Source organism: Pristiophorus japonicus, unplaced genomic scaffold (assembly GCF_044704955.1).
Source record: "Pristiophorus japonicus isolate sPriJap1 unplaced genomic scaffold, sPriJap1.hap1 HAP1_SCAFFOLD_219, whole genome shotgun sequence".
NCBI lineage: Eukaryota > Metazoa > Chordata > Chondrichthyes > Pristiophoridae > Pristiophorus > Pristiophorus japonicus.
The window spans coordinates 773,467-790,888 of NW_027251897.1; the positions used below are offsets into that span (position 1 = coordinate 773,467).

The 17,422-nt window shown below is 44.6% G+C and overlaps 2 non-coding genes across 2 annotated transcripts; both read right to left on the reverse strand.

Moving 5' to 3' along the window:
- Nucleotides 1-4,722: 4,722 nt before the first annotated feature.
- On the reverse strand, nucleotides 4,723-4,795 carry trnaa-ugc (transfer RNA alanine (anticodon UGC)). Its single transcript has one exon. It is a non-coding gene; the product is annotated as a tRNA-Ala (tRNA).
- A 6,432-nt stretch (nucleotides 4,796-11,227) lies between these two features.
- trnaw-cca (transfer RNA tryptophan (anticodon CCA)) lies at nucleotides 11,228-11,299 on the reverse strand. The gene has a single exon. It is a non-coding gene; the product is annotated as a tRNA-Trp (tRNA).
- Between the last annotated feature and the right edge of the window lie 6,123 nt (nucleotides 11,300-17,422).

Sequence of the window (17,422 nt, forward strand, 5' to 3'; positions counted from 1 at the left end):
TTTATAGGCATCACCAACGGACCTCCTCGACGCTGCTCCCGATTGCCGCCGACGCTGGGCCCCGGACTCCCTGCTGTGCCTTTTATAGGCCTCACCAACGAACTCCCGACGCCTCTCCACGCACCTCTCGCCGACGTTTGATGGGACAGTGTAGAGGGAGTTTTACTATGTATCTAACACGGGCTGTATCTGTCCTGAGAGGGTTTGATGGGATAGTTTAGAGGGAGCATTACTCTGTATCTAACACGTGCTGTACCTGTCCTGGGAGAGTTTGATGGGACAATGTAGAGGAAGCTTTACGCTGTGTCTAACACGTACTGTACCTGCCCTGGGAGGCTTTGATGTGACTGTGTACTGGTAGCTTTACTCTGTATTTAACATTATTGTCCTTTTCAATTCACTTGTTTCACACCGAAACAAATGGTAACCGTGATGTGAATTTAACGCCACGTGATTCTTTGAAATCACCTTTAAATGATTGGGTAAAAGCACTTCTTATGCTACCGAAAAACAGCTTTGATTCCAGGTCACGGCGATAACTTTTGTAACACCATTTGTAAATTCAAAACCTTATAAAATTGATGACATGCAGCCAACGTGCAAAAGTAAGAATTCTTTTAATCACCGTTAATTAGCCGATAACCTTCTTCAGAATGAAATAAATAATAATATAATTACTGAGCAACAGTGGTATCCTCAATCATTCATTTTCTCTTTACATGTGATGAAGTTTTATCCCTGTCTCATTTACACGCTGTATGAGAATGGTTTAAAATTGTAAGTGTTTATGACTCAGTTGTAAAACCATTGATTGTGTGTGCGTCTATTCTTCACAGGATGAGCACTTGAGACCGAAGTTCCAGTTCTATATATGTATCAATAGATTCAATTTCCTCCAGTTGCTTTAAACCCAGTAACATAATTTATTTCTAATGGGCTGGATGGAGGAACATGATCCATGTAAAAAATTGTTATCGTTTTAGTTGAACTGAATGCTCATACAATTACTGCATGTCGTCAATTTTATAAGCTTTGAATTTAAAAACGGTGTTACAAAAGTTACTGCCCTGACCTGGAATCGAAGCTGTTTTTCGGTGGTATAAGGAGTGGTTTTACCCAATCATTTAAAGGTGATTAAACCCGATACCTCGCCATCAGAACGCTTTCTTTAGGATTTAGATGCTCCCGGATCAGCGTACACAATTCTTCATAGGATTTAGTTGTTGGTTTCAGCAGAGCTAGAAGATTCTTCACGGGGCCAAAGGTTGCTGCCCCACAGACGGTAAGGAGTATCGCCCTTCATTTGGCAGCATTCACGTGCCCTTTCAACTCATTGGCCACGAAGTATTGGTCAAGTCTCTCCACAAAGGCTTCGCAATCGTCCACTTCTGAGAACTTCTCCAGGATTCCAACTGTTCCTTGCATTTTCACGTGGTTGCTCATTGTTTCGTCGCCAATTGATACGCTCATAATAAAGGATGAAACTGAGTACTGTGAACAATGAGTAAGTGTGATATTAGCTCTTTTAATAAGACTCCAGAGTACAGGTACCTCATGGGTGGCCTGCTTATATACCATGCTCCCAAGGGATGCTGGAGTCCCTTGGGACTCCAACAGGTAGGCCCTCTGGTGGTGGTGTGATACAGGTTGCCAAGGTTTAAATACATAACACAGGGTGTGTACAGAAATCAAGCATCAAAAGCTCTGTGATTAACCAAAGGGGTTTCCTGCAATTTTCTGATCGCAAAGCATTTTCAGTCCTTGCCCTTAAAATTGCAGATGCGGAAATTGGGGAGTTTAATGACTTTGAAAGGAGAACATTGTTGTTTGGTGCCGTTCCGGGCCGAGAAATATTTGTGAAAGGAACTTTTTGCAGAGAGAGGGATTGAACATATCAGCTTGTTGCTGAACACTTCTCTCTGGGCGCTGAGCTAAGCAGCAGTTTCCGTGGAGTCGCAGTTGTCAGGTTTGCTTCACGAATGAAAGGTCCCTGTTTCGAGCCCGTGCGGAAACATTATTGTGGAAGCAAAAACTTGTCTGCAATATAATTGAACAAAAGCAGTCCGGGTACATTGTTGCTTGAGCAATGAACATTTAAAACCAGCCTCCTCAAATGCACAGTGTGTACAATCAGATAGGGGATAAAACTTCATCAACAATTAAAGTTTCACGAATTATAAAAGTTCAGTTATTGAAGTTTTTACTGTGCCTGTTAGCATTTCATTCATTCTGCTAAACAACGCTTTCGGTTGATACCAGCAGGTCTAAGCTGCATTTGAAACCCGCAAACAACTCATTAATTATTATTTCTTCCCCAGTTCCAGAGCTCAGAGGGTTATTGTCGATCACTGGGATGGAAGCTACCTCAGCCCCGGGCCAAAGGTCCCCGTACACTGAGCACAGGCTCAGGAAAACCCCGGGGGAGAGGATATCCTGGTCACTGGGCCTTCCAGTAACACTGAACAAGTGCCAGGTCTGAAACTTTCCAGAGTAACAACTAGTATCTGTCGCAGCCAACAGTCAGGATGGCCGAGCGGTCTAAAATGCTGTGTTCAGATCGCAGTCTCTTCTGAAAGACGTGGGTTTGAAATGTTTGTGAAAGGAACTTTTTGGTGAACACTTCTCTCTGGGCACTGAGCTCAGCAGCAGTTTCTGTCGTGTCGTGGTTATCACATTTGCCTCACACGTGAAAAGTTCCTGGTTCAAGCCTGGGCAGAAACATTATTTCTCAAACAAAAACTTGTGTGCAATAAAATTGAAGAAAACTTGATTTGAATACCTTGTTGCATAAGCAATGAACATTTAAAACCAGTCTCCTCAAATACAGAGTGTGTAAAATCAGAAAAGGGATAAAACTTCTTCAAGGATTAAAGTTTCATGAATTATTGAAATTCAGTTATTGAAGCTTCAACTGTCTCTATTCGCATTTCTTTCATTCTATGAAACAACACGATCGGTTTATACCAGCTGCATTTGAAACCCGCAAACAACTTATTAATTATTCGCTCTTCTCCAGTTCCAGAGCTCAGAGGGTTATTGTCCATCCCTGGGATACAAGCTACCTCGGACCCAGGCCAAAGCTCCCCGTGCACCGAGCACAGGCTCAGTAAAACCCCGGGGGAGAGGGTATCCCGGTCACTGGGCCTTCCAGCAGCAGTGAATAAGTGCCCGGTCTGAAACGTTCCAGAGTAATAACTTGCAACTTCAGCATCGAACAGTCAGGATGGCCAAGCGATCTCAGGCGCTGCTTTCAGTATTTGATTAAATTATCAACTGTCGCTCAGTTTGCATTTTTTTCATTGTGCAAAAGAAGATCATGGGTTCATTCATGATGTTTTCCTCTGAAAGCAACATAAAAGTTTAAGGAAAAGTAATCAGCCAACGTTGGGTCTCTATCCCACGACCCTGCAAGTAACAGTCTCATGCTCTACCGACTGGGCTAGCCAGGCTTCGCAACATCTACCCTGTCAATCCCCTTCAGAATATTGTCCGTTTCAATGAGATCACCTCTCATTCTTCTAAACTCCAGAGAGTATCGGCATATTCTACACAATCTCTCACCAAAAGACAGTCCTCTCAACCAAAGAATCAATCTGGTGAACCTCCGTTGTACCACCTCCCAGGCAAGTGTATCCTTCCTCAGATAAGGAGACCAAAACTGTGTGCAGTTCTCCAGGTGTGGTCTCACCAGGGCCCTGTTCAATTGTAGCAAGATTTCTTTACTCTTGTACTATGGGCTATATATTAGGTCCTATGGGCCGAATATCCTGTTTTTCCTCTGATTCTCCGGTTGTATAAAAAGTCATTGAAATTCGATAGTTGCTCACCAAACATTTTTTATTTCCTTCAGTGTGCAACACATGTGGGTGTATTAATGATGATTGAAACAATTATTCAGCATCTCACAGACTTGAATTATTTTTGTCAACTTGCTCTGTAAAAATGCTTTCCCTGACCGGGAATCAAACCCAGGTCAAGGCAGTGAGAGCACCAAATCCTAACCACTAGACTACCAGGGAACACTGCTTGCAGCCTCTGCGATAGCTTTAAATATAGTCAGCTTACAATCACAGCTGAGAATTGTGCGGTGACACGGTGTGCAACTGGATTTGCTGGGAGCAGCGTGGAGGCCCCGACCTGCGTGAGAACACCAGCGGCAGGTCGGAGCCATAAAAGGAGCGGTCAGCGGCGGCCAGGGAGCACAGAAAATAGAATCAGTAGTGAAGATAAAATCCCACGGTGCTCATTTTCAGATTCAACACAGTAGGGTTTCAAATAAAGTGAAATAATTTTACAGTGAAAAGATTTGGAAGTGTTACTTATATTTGTATCTTTAATTAAACTTTGTGGCGTCTGACTCCCGTTCATGCCTCTGCTGAATAAGAAAGGAGGGATTGACGTTGACCAGCCTGCACTGCCCCTGATATTTGTGAGCTCATCCTTTATATTCATGGTTTCTCGCCCTTTGATGGGCTGCAGTGTAGCGGATATCACGTTGGCCTCACACGCGAAATGTCCCCGGTGGATCCGTTTTCTCTCACTGAAAGTTATCTATTTATTGAAGTGAAATAAAGAGCAATTAAGGAATAAGGGAGCCCTTTTGCCAGGAGAATAAATAGCAAATAAAAACAGCAATTGCTGGAAATCTCAGCAGGTCAGGAAGCATTTGTCAGGAGACTTAACTCACTTCGGATTGTTCCACGAGAGCAACTTTAAACATAATGTTGCCGCCTGGGATTGAACCAGGGACCTTTCGCGTGCAAAGCGAACGTGATAACCACTGCACTACAGAAACCTCTGGCACAACAGCCCCAACAGAAGGGAGCTGACCAGTGAGCTCCCTCTGTGCTGATCGGGAATGTGTTGGCTCACGTTAAACAACTTCTGTCCCACACTGAAAGTTCTCAATCCTTCTCCTCCGCTGCACTTCACAGAAATGTCACGGATCACCCAGCCACCGTGTTCACTTCCACATCCTCACAGTGGGGCCACAGAGGCTCCTACCGTCTCCCCGCTATCAGCGAACTCAAAATTAAACCCGGAACACGTGTCCAGCAACGGGCAGAGAAACAAGAGAATCTGTAAGCTCGGTCCGTAACAGAAAGTAATGGGGTAATTCATGGTGATTACAGCAATTACTAATCGTCTCACAGACCTCAATTATTTTTATTTGACGAATTGATCGAGTATCGTTACCAGGTTAGTGCGCCGGATCTTAACCCCTCGACCACCAGGGAACAGTTACGATGCATGTAGATATATTTATATATATTTATATATGACCGTGAATATCAACGGCGAGCTGCCTAGGCCTCATGGCGCAACGGTAGCACGTCTAAATTTAAGTGAGAGAAATTCTTTTCTACAGTGAAACCCATTTCATCGTTTGTTCCCTTTTAAACACTAGAAACTAAGACGAGGAATAAATAGAGAAATCAAAGCACAACGTTATAAACAAGAGGAAGAGAGAAGGGGAAATACTGTCCCCACCCAGAACTAATGCAAAAACCCCTCTGCTGCGCTCGGGGTGGCCACCCACAGCCTGGATACACTAACGTCCCAACAGCTCATTGACTGTCGGAATGGGACCGTGCGGCTTCAGAAGACAGGTCGAAAAAGCAAAGTCACTGATTCGGTCTCATGTGTTCCGGCTACAAAGAATAGATACACACAATAACATGCTTTTATAATGGTTACACATTATCGCCATTCTTGTCAAGCAGTCGTTTCGTTGGTCCAGGGATATGATTCTCACTTCAGGGTTGTTAATGGAAATTTGCGAGAGATTCCACGTTTAAATACCGAATGAGCCCTTTCAATTTGCATAGAACTTATGCAAACAAGTGTTATGTAAGTAAACCTGTAAATACCTTGTTTAACCACCAGAGGGCTCATCCCCTGGAGTCCCAAGAGATCCCACAATCCCTTGGGAGCACTTGTACTTAAGGAGGCCTCACAGGCTGGAGGAGCACTCTGGAGACCTGCAATAAAATACTATGGTCACAAATTACTTTGAGCTCACAGTATCTGCTCAGACTCTTTATTCATGCACTACATCTGGTGATGAGATACAGATGACGAACCCCACCGCAACGATGCAGAGACCATTGGGCATCCTGGAGAAATTTTCGGAGGGAGATGATTGGGAAACCTTAGTGGAGCGACTCGACCAATACTTCGTGGCCAGCGAGCTGGAAAGAGAAGCGAATGCTGCCAAAGGAAGGGCGATTCACCTCACTGTTTGCGGGGCACCATCTTATGGCCTCATACAAAAGCTGCTTGCTCCAGCGAAATGCACACAGAAATCGTATGTTGATTTGTGCACACTGGTCCGGGAGCATCTTAACCTGCAGGAAAGCGTTCTGATGGCGAGGTTCCGGTTCTACATGTGCAAAAGTTCAGAAGGCCAGGAAGTGGCGAGCTATGTCGTCGAGCAAAGACACCTTGCAGGCATTTGGAATTTGAAGGACATTTGGAGCACATGCTCAGGGACTTCTTTGTACTTTGCATTGGCCATGAAGTAACACTTCGTAAACTAATTTTGACAGTCGAGACCCCAACCTTGAGTAAAGCCATAGCGATAGCCCAAGCGTTTATCGCCACCAGTGACAATACCAATCAAATCTCTCAGCACACGAGTGCTGTACAAGTACTGTGAACAAAGTATTGTTGTTTTCAAATCGTTACGTACAGGGCAGGCCTCACATGCCTGCAGCTGTACGTCTGCAGATGTCTCAGAGTCCACCATCAAGGGTGATGAATGCTACGCCATTAACACCTTGTTGGCGCTGCGGGGGTGATCATCGTTTCCATTCATGCCGCTTCAAAGGGTACGTTTACAAGGGCTGTGGAACAATGGGACACCTGCAACAAATGTGCAGGCAAGCTGCAAACCCTGCTAATCCTGCAAACCACTATGTTGCAGAGGAGGGCAGATCCACGGCAAATCACAACGAACAAGAGCATCAGACCGAGGAGGTAGAGGTATATGGGGTGCATACATTTACCACAAAGTGCCCCCGATAATGTTGAAGGTTGAATTAAATGGACTCCCTGTGTCAATGGAGCGAGACATGGACACGAACCAGTCCATTATGAGCAGAAAGACTTGATAAATTGTGGTGCAGCAAGGCCTCAAGGCCAGTACTGACTCCCATTCGCACTAAACAGAGAACTTACACAAATGAACTGATTCCCGTAATCGGCAGTGCTACTGTAAAGGTCTCCTACGATGGAGCGATACACAAGTTACCACTCTGGGTGGTACCGGGCGATGGCCCCACGCTGCTCGGCAGGAGCTGGCCGGGGAATATACGCTGGAACTGGAACGACATCCGTGTGCTCTCGCCCGTCGACAACATTTCGTCTGCCCAGGTCTTAAACAAATTCCCCTCGTTGTTCGAACCAGGCATCGTGAAGTTCCAAGGAGCAAAAGTGCAGATCTACCTAATTCCCCGGGGCGCGACCGATCCATCACAAAGCGAGAGCAGTACCGTACATGATGAGAGAGAGGGTGGAGATCGAGCTGGACAGGCTGCAACGAGAGGGCATCATTTTGCTGATCATATTCAACGAGCGGACCAGTCCGATTGTTCCAGTCCTCAAGGGAGAGGGCACCGTCAGATTCTGTGGTGATTACAAAGTAACTATCAAATGTTTCTCCATTCAGGATCAATACCCACTACCAAAGGCAGACAACCTTTTTGCGACGCTGGCGGAGGAAAGACGTTCACGAAGCTGGACTTGACCTCAGCCTACATGACGCAGGAGCTGGAGGAATCATCGAAGGGCCTCACCTGCATCAACACGCACAAAGGTCTCTTCATTCACAACAGATGCCCATTTGGGATTCGATCAGCTGCGGCGATATTCCAGAGAAACATGGAAAGCTTACTGAATTCGGTCCCGCACACCGTGGTCTTCCAGGACAACATCTTGGTTACAGGTCGGGACACAGATGAGCATCTGCAGAACCTGGAGGAGGTTCTTAGTCGGCTTAATCGGGTGGGGCAAAGGTTAAAATGCTCAAAGTGCGTTGTCCTGGCGCCTGAAGTGGAGTTCCTGGGGAGAAGAATTGCGGCGGACAGCATCAGGCCCACCGATTCGTAGATGGAGGCAATCGACAACGCACCGAGGCCACAGAACGTGACGGAGCTGCGGTCATTTCTAGGACTCCTGAACTACTTTCGTATCTTCTTACCGGGTCTCAGAACACTGTTCGAACCACTGCACGCTTTACTGCAGAAAGAAAACGAATGGGTATGGGGTAAAAGCCAAGAAAATGCCGTTGTAAAAGCTAGAAAACTGTTATACTCAACCAAATTGCTTGTGCTGTATGATGCATGTAAGCGTTTGCTGCTAGCATGTGATGCGTCGTCATACGATGTTGAGTGTGTATTGCATCAAGCTCATGAATCTGGGAAATTGCAACTGGTTACTTATACATCCTGGAGCCTGTCTAAGGCTGAGAGGGCCTACAGCATGATCAAAAAAGAAGTGTTATCATGTGTTTATGGAGTAAAAAAAATGCACCAATATCTGTTTGGGCTCAAATTTGAATTGGAAATTGACCATAAGCCACTTTTATCCCTCTTTTCTGAAAGTAAGGGGATAAATACAGATGCATCGGTCCGCATCCAGAGATGGGCGCCCACATTGTCCGCATACAACGACGCCATCCGCCACAGACCAGGCACAGAAAACTGTGCCGATGCTCTCAGTAGGCTGCCATTGCCCACCACAGGGGTGGAGATGGCACAGCCCCCAGATTTAATTAATGGTAATAGAAGCATTTGAGAGTGAGCAATCACCTGTTACCGCCCGACAGATTAGAACCTAGATGAGCCCAGATCCCTCATTGTCCTTAGTAAAAAACGGTGTGCTCCACGGGAGTTGGTCTAGTGTTCCGTTAGAGATGCAGGAAGAAATAAAGCCGTACCAACGGCGCAGAGATAAAATGTCCATACAGGCAGACTGTATCAAGTAGTGGTGCCAAAAAAGGGCAGGGACACTTTCATTAGTGATCTCCACAGTACCCACCCAGGCATTGTAATGACGAAAGCGATAGCCAGATCCCACGTGTGGTGGCCCGGTATCGATGCGGAATTAGAGTCGTGCGTTCACAGATGTAATACATGCTCGCAGTTAAGCAATGTACCCAGGGAGGCGCTGCTAAGTTTTTGGTCTTGGCCCTCCAAACCGTGGTCTAGGGCACACGTCGACTATGCAGGCCCGTTCTTGGGTAAAATGTTCCTTGTGGTTGTAGATGCGTAGTCCAAGTGGATTGAATGTGAGATGATGTCCGCTGCCACCATTGAAAGCTTGTGGATCATGTTTGCCATGCACGGCCTGCCTAACGTTCTTGTCAGTGACAATGGGCTGTGCTTCACCAGTGCTGAGTTCAAAGAGTTCATGACACGCAATGGGATCAAACATGTCACATCTGCCCCGATTAAACCAACATCCAATGGTCAGACAGAGAGAACAGTGCAGCAATCAAGCATAGCTTGAAGAGGGTAACTGAGGGCTCACTGCAGTGTCACCTATCCCGAGTCCTGCTTCGTTACCGCACAAGACCCCACTCGCTCACTGGGGTTCCCTCCGCGGAACTGCTCATGAAAAGGGCACTTAAGACAAGGCTCTCGTTAGACCACCCTGATCTACACAAACAGGTAGAGAGCAGGCGGCTTCAAGAGAATACATATCATGATCAAGCAAATGTGTCACGCGAAATCGAGATTAATTATCCTGTATTTATGTTGAACTATGGACAAGGTCCCAAGTTGCTTCCCAGCACTGTCGTGGCCAAATTGGAGAGTAGGGTGTTCCAGGTCAAACTTTCATATGGACTCACCTGCAGGAAACACTGGGACCAAACCAAACTCAGATTCACGGACTATCCAGAACAACCCACAATAGACTCTACCTTTTTCGCTCCTCCAACACACACACAAGTGGCAATCAACCCAGCGGTTGACCACGAAGCAGAACCCATCACCCGCAGCAGCCCAGCAGGACTCACCACGCCCAGCAGGCCAGTGAGGGCCCAACAAATGACTCACCAAAACCAGCATTTGCACCGAGAAGTTCAACCAGGGAAAGGAAGGCCACAGATTGACTCAAATATTAAATGGTTACACTGCTGACTTTGAGGAGGCTCGGGGGAGCGGTGCGGGGGGAGTGTTGTTACATATATAACCTGTAAATACCTTGTTTAACCATCAGAGGGCTCATCCACTGGAGTCCCAAGGGATCCCACAATCCCTTGGGAGCACTGTACATCAGGAGGCCTCACAAGTTGGAGTGGCACACTGGAGACTTGTAATAAAGGACGATGGTCACACCTTACTTTCAGTTTACAGTATCTGGTCAGATTCTTTATTCAAGACATAACACTCTGTATTTAGGAGACTGGTTTAAAATGTTTATTGCTCATGTGACAAGGAATCTGGGGCGACTTTTGTTCAATTTATTTCACAGCAAAAATAGTCTCAAAAATCACGTTCCGCCCGGGATCCTTTCGCGTGTTAAGCGAACGTGATAACAACGACGCTACGGAAACACTGCGGTTAAAATGATGTTAGGAACATAACCAGATGTTTAAACTTGCTGTCGAGGAACTGCCAGGATCTTCTTGAATAGTGGACCAGGCTTGAGGGGCCGAATGGCCTACTTCGGCCCCTAATCCTTCCATGCTTATGATCTTATGACCTTTCACAGGAGAACAAACTCTCCCCTGAGCATGCATGAGGAGAAAGCTACAGAAAACATTCCCGCCCAGTGAGCTTTCACTTGTGAGGCAAACATGTGAACCGCGACACTGCGGAAACATCTCCACTTTCAGCACCAGTTCAGACGGAAATGTGAAGCGAGCAGGTGAACTGCTGAATCCCAGTTTTTAAGAGTGAGTTGTGGTGTCAAACAATGAGTTTTACTTAATGATAAAAAGTAAGAAATGTCATATTCAAATCCACACCTCCAGAGGAAACTGCAAACGGAACACAGCACCTTCGACCGCTCGGCCATCCTGACTATTCAATGCTGGGTGTGGCCACCTGCAGGTTGATTTTGAACTGTTGTGTCCTGTCACATGAAATAAATGAGGGCACCAGGCGTATCTCTGTCTGACACCCGGGAAACAGTGAGACAGACTTTGGAGCAAGGGTCTGGTTATTGCCAAACAGCAAAGAAAATATTAATTCTGGAAGAACAATTTCCAAAAATACAGTGACCTCGACGTGATTTGAACACGCAACCTTCGGATCTGGAGTCAGACGCGCTACCATTGCGCCACGAGGTCTACACAGTGAGTGTGGGATGTTCGTCTATATGAAGGTTTCACAATACAAGTGGCTTTAAAATCCCCGCCCATTCCCACCAGGTGTCAGAAGCAGCGCTCAACTGCCAGTCACCGTATGTTTTTTTCTGAAACATTTGTGTTGCTTTCACGGGAAAGCATCATTAATTAACCCCTCACCTTCTTTTGCACAATGAAAGAAATGCTAACTGAGGGACAGTCGATACTTCAATCATTTGTCCTGTGCTTTGGGGAGCAGGCAGGGAAGTGGACCTGAGTCCATGATCGGTTCTGCCATGATCGTATTAAATGGCGGAGCAGGCTCGAGGGGCGTATGGCCGACTCCTGCTCCTATTTCTTATGTTCTTATGCATATTAACCCATTTTACACACTGTATTTTAGGATTCTGGTTCAAAACCTTCATTGCCGATAACACCAGGAATCTGGGGCAAATTTTGTCAAATTTAACAGCACCGGTTCATCCTACTGTGCACAGAAAATAGAATCAGCAGTGAGGATAAAATCCCACGGTGCTCATTTTCAGATTCAATTCAGTAGGATTTCAAATAAAGTGAAAGAATTTTACAGTGAAAATATTTGGAAGTGTTACTTGTATTTATGTCTTTAATTAAACTTTATGGCATCTGACTCCCGTTCATGCCACTGCTGAATAAGAAAGGAGGGTTTGACGTTGACCAGACTGCACTGCCCCTGATATTTGTGAGCTCATCCTTTATATTCAGTGGTTTCTCGCTCTTTGATGGGCTGCAGTGTAGCGGATATCACGTTGGCCTCACACACGAAAGGTCCCCGGTGGATCCGTTTTCTCTCACTGAAAGTTATCTATTTATTGAAGTGAAATAAAGAGCAATGAAGGAATAACGGAGCCCTTTTGCCAGGAGAATAAATAACAAATAAAAACAGCAAATGCTGGAAATCTCAGCAGATCAGGCAGCATTTGCCAGGAGAATAAACTCGCCTCTGATTATTCCTCCATAGCAAGTTTAAACATAAAGTTCGTGGCCAGGATTGAACCAGGGCCCTGTCTCATGCAAAGAAAACATGATAACCGCTGTACTGCAGAAACCTCTGGCACAGCAACCCCAACAGAGGGGAGCTGACCAGTGAGCTCCCTCTGTGCTGATCAGGAATGTGTTGGCTCACCTGAAACAACTTCTGTCCCACACTGAAAGTTCTCAATCCTTCTCCTCCGCTGCCCTTTACAGAAATGTCATGGATCACCCAGCCACCGTGTTCACTTCAACATCCTCACAGTGGGGCCACAGAGGCACCTACCGTCTCCCCGCGATCAGCGAACTTACCCAGTTTGTAAACTTAAACCCGGAAAACGTGCCCGGCAAAGGGCAGGAGAAGCCAGATAGTCTGCAAGCTCGGTCTATCACAGAAAGTATAGGTATTCATGGTGATTACAGCAATTATTAATTCTTTGAGGATGTAATGAACAGGGTGGATAAAGGGGAACCCGTGGATGTGATGTATTTTGACTTCGAGAAGGCTTTTTTACAAGGTGCCACATAAAAGGTTACTGCACAAGATAAACGTTCACGGGGTTGGCGGTAATATATTAGCATGGATGGAGGATTGGCGATCTAACAGAATACAGAGAGTCGGGATAAATGGTTTATTCTCGGTTTGACAATCAGTAATTAGTTGGATGCCGCAGGGATCGATGCTGGGGCCCCAACTATTTACAATCTATATTAATGACTTGGGAAAAGGGATCGAGTGTAACATTGCCAAGTATGCTGATGATACAAAGATGGGAGGAAAAGCAATGTGTGAAGAGGATACAAAAAATCTTCAAAAGGACATAAACAGGCTAAGTGAGTGAGCAAAAATTTGGCAGATGGAGTACAATGTTGGAAAGTGTGAGGTTATGAACATTGGCTAAAAAATCGAAGAGCAAGTTATTATTTAAGTGGAGAAAGATTGCAAAGTGCTGCAGTACAGCGGGACCTGTGGTAATTTTGCATGAAAAACAAAAGGTTACTATGCAGGTGATAAGAACATAACATAAGAAATAGGAGCAGGAGTAGGCTGTACGGCCCCTCGAGCCTGCTCCTCCATTTAATACGATCATGGCTGATCTGAACATGGGCTCAGGTCCACTTCTCTGCCCGCTCCCCAGAACCGCTTATTCCCTTATCAGTTAAGAAACTGTCTATCTCTGTCTTAAATTAAATTTATGATCAGGAAAGCCAATGGAATCTTGGCTTTTATTGCAAAGGGGATGGAGTATAAAAGCTGGGAAGTCTTGCTGCAGTTATACAGGGTATTGGTGAGGCCACACCTGGAATACTGCGTGCAGTTTTGGTTTCCATATTTACGAAAGGATATACTTGCTTTGGAGGCAGTTCAGAGAAGGTTCACTAGGTTGATTCCGGAGATGAGGGGGTTGACTTATGAGGAAAGGTTGAGTAGGTTGGGCCTCCACTCATTGGAATTCAGAAGAATGAGAGGTGACCTTATCGAAACGTATAAGATTATGAGGGTGCTTGACAAGATGGATGCAGAGAGGATGTTTCCACTGATTGGGGAGACTAGAACTAGGAGGCATAATCTTAGAATAAGGGGCCGCCCATTGAAAACTGAGATGAGGAGAAATTTCTTCTCTCAGAGGGTTGTAAATCTGTGGAATTCGCTGCCCCAGAGAGCTGTGGAAGCTGGGTCGTTGAATAAATTTAAGACAGATATAGACAATTTCTTAAACGATAAGGGAATAAGGGGTTATGTGGAGCGGGCAGGTAAGTGGACCCAGTCCATGATCGGAGCAGCCATGATCGTATTAAATGGCGGAGCAGGCTCGAGGGGACGTATGGCCGACTCCTGCTCCTATTTCTTATGTTCTTATGTTCTTATGTCACTTTGTTCCTCTACACTTCTCAGTGTCCTACCATTTAATGTGTATTCCCTTTCCTTGTTCGCCCTCCCAAAATGCATGACCTCACACTTCTCCAGATTAAACTCCATTTGCCACTGTTCTGCCCACCTGACCAGTTGATTGATTTCCCCCTGCATTCCGTAGCTTTCTTCTTCATTATCAACCACACAGCAGATTTTAGTATCAACTGCAAACTTCTTAATCATCACCCCTATATTCAAGTGTAGATCATTGATGTAAATCACAAAAAGCAAGGGTCCTAGTACTGAGCCCTGCGGAACCCCACTGGAAACATCTTTCCAGTATCAAAAACACCCACCAACCATTACCCTTTGCTTCCTGCCTCCGAGTCAGTTTTGGATCCAACTTGTCACTTTGCCCTGGATTCGATGGGCTTTTACTTTTGTGACCAGTCTGCCATGTGGGACCTTATCAAAAGCTTTGCTACAATCCATACACACTAGATCATATGCTTTGCCTTCATCAACCCTCCTGGTTACCTCCACAAAAAATTCAATCAAGTTAGTCAGACACGACCTTCCCTTCACAAATCCGTACTGACTGTCGTTGATTAATCCGTGTCATTCTAAGTGAAGATTTATCCTGTCCTTTAGGTTTTTTCCAATAATTTACCCACCACCGAGGTTAGGCTGACTGGCCTGTAATTACTCGGTCTCTCCCTTTCTTCCTTCTTAAACAAAGGTACAACGTTAGCAGCCCTCCAATCCTCTGGCACCACACCTGAAGCCAGAGAGGATTGGAAAATGATGGTCAAAGCCTCTGCTATTTCCTCTTTTGCTTCACTTAACAGCCTGGAATTCATTTCATCCGGGCCTGGGGATATCCACTTTCACAGCTGCTAAACCTCTTAATACCTCACCTCTCACTATGTTTATTTCATCTAATATTTCACACTTCTTCTCCTTGATAGTAGTGTCTGCATCGCCCCTCTCATTTGTGAAAACAGATGCAAAGTATTCATTCAGAACCATCTCCACATCTTCTGCCTCCACACACCGATTACCCTCATGGTATCTAATAGACCCACCCTTTCTTTAGTTATCCTCTTGCTCTTAATATATTTATAAAACATCGTGCATATGCTGGAGAAATAAAGAGCTGATGTTGAATTGAGACCTACTCGACTCGATTCTTTAGAGAACCAGAGGTGCTCTCGGTCGAAAAGCAACTGAGACAGTGCGGGCACATTTCACCCGGACAAGGTCCGGTCTTTGAAGTGCTACATCAACAGCCCCTCTCTTTTGTGAAAAAGAGGCAAAGTATCGATTAAGAATCATAGCCACGTCTTCTGCCTCCACACACAGATTTCCTTTGTGGTCTCGAATAGGCTCCACTCTTTCTCCAGTAATCCTCTTACACTTAATGTCTTTGTGTTTGTGTTTTTCCTGATTTTACTTGTCAACATTTTTTCATGCTCTCTCTTTGCCTTCCTGATATATTTTTTAATTACACCCCTGCACTTCTTATATTCCTTTCGAGTTTCTGCACTTGGTGGTCTCACAATTGAACAGTTATAGCAGGATTTCCCTGCTTTTATACTCCATCCCCCTTGTAATTAAGAATAACATTCCATTTGCCTTCCTAATTACTTGCTGTACCTGCATACTAACCTTTTGTGTTTCATGTACAAGGACCCCCAGGTCCCTCTGCACCGCAGCATTTCGTAACCTCTCCACATTTAAATAATTATTTGCTTTTTTATTATTGCTACCACAGTGGATAACCTCATATTTCCCACATTATACTCCATCTGACAAATTTCTGCCCACCCACTGAGCCGATCAATATCGCTTTGCAGATTGTTTGCGTCCTCCTCACAACTTGCTTTCCCACCTATCTTTGTATCATCAGCAAACTTCGCGACATTACAAACATGCAGAGCACAGAACAAATTATTGACGGATTGACTTTCCGTCAGTTAGCATTTCATTCATTGTGTAAAAGAAGCTTATCGAACCATTAATTATTTTATCCCATGAAAGCAAAATAAAAGCAAAACGAAAATAATTGGCACATTTGAAAGGAACATTTTTGTTTTGTGCCGTTTCGGTCAGAGAAATGTTTTTGAAAGGAATTTTTTGCAGAAACGGATTCAGCATTTCAGCTTGTCGCTGAACACTTCTCTCTGGGTACTGTACTAAGCAGCAGTTTCTTTCGTGAAGCGGTTATCATATTCGCCTATACGCGAAAAATCCCTGGTTCGAGCCCAAATGAAAATGTTACTTTTGTAACAAAAACTGATTTTAATTGTTCATTCCCTCCTTCCGTCCTGTAAACTTCTCTGATCCCATGATGAGCAATGAACATTTAAAAGTCTCCTAAAATACAGACTGTGTAAAATCAGAAAGGGATTAAAACTTCCTCAATGATTAAAGTTTCACAAATTATTAAAATGAAGTTGTTGAAGTTTCGACTGACCCTCAGTGATCATGTTAGCATTTCTTTCATTCTGTTCAACAATGCTATCGGTTAATACCAGTAGATCTAAGCCGCATTTCAAACCCGGAAACAATTCATTCATTATTCACCCTTCCCAGTTCCAGTGCACAGAGGGTTATTTATACTCCATCCCAGAAACTCAAGTCCAACTTCTGACATTCCTTATTTCTAATTATCAACGCATTTGTTTTGACACCAGTCTGAAGTGCTTTGGGTCATCGATGTAATTTAATTAAATTACTTCACTTAGTGGTAGCAAAATTACTTCCCTAACTGGGAATCGAACCCTGGTAACTGAAGTGATTGGAAAGGTTTTGTGAAGCATTTAAATATGCCCTGCAAAAATCTCGCACTGCTTATTTAAAAACACGGTTACACTTTGTTTCAGTGCGAAAGAAGGGGATTGAAAATGACAATAAAAACACCAGACAGCAAGTGCATTAAGACAAATTCAAACTTTTCACAAAGTTGGTACTACGAAGCAACGGCTGAGCTAAAGTGGAAACTGACCAATAGTTAATAAACATCTCATTATAAACGATGAGCCCACAAATTTCAGGAACAGTGCAGTCTGGTCAATGTCAAACCCCTCCTTCCTTATTCAACAGAGACATGAATGGCAGACAGACGCCACAAAGTTTAATTAAAGAGCGAAATACAAGTCACATTTAATTTCCAAATCCTTTCACTGTGAAATTCTTTCACTCTATTTCAAATCTTACTGTGTTGATTCTGAAAATGAGCACCATGTGATTTTATCTTT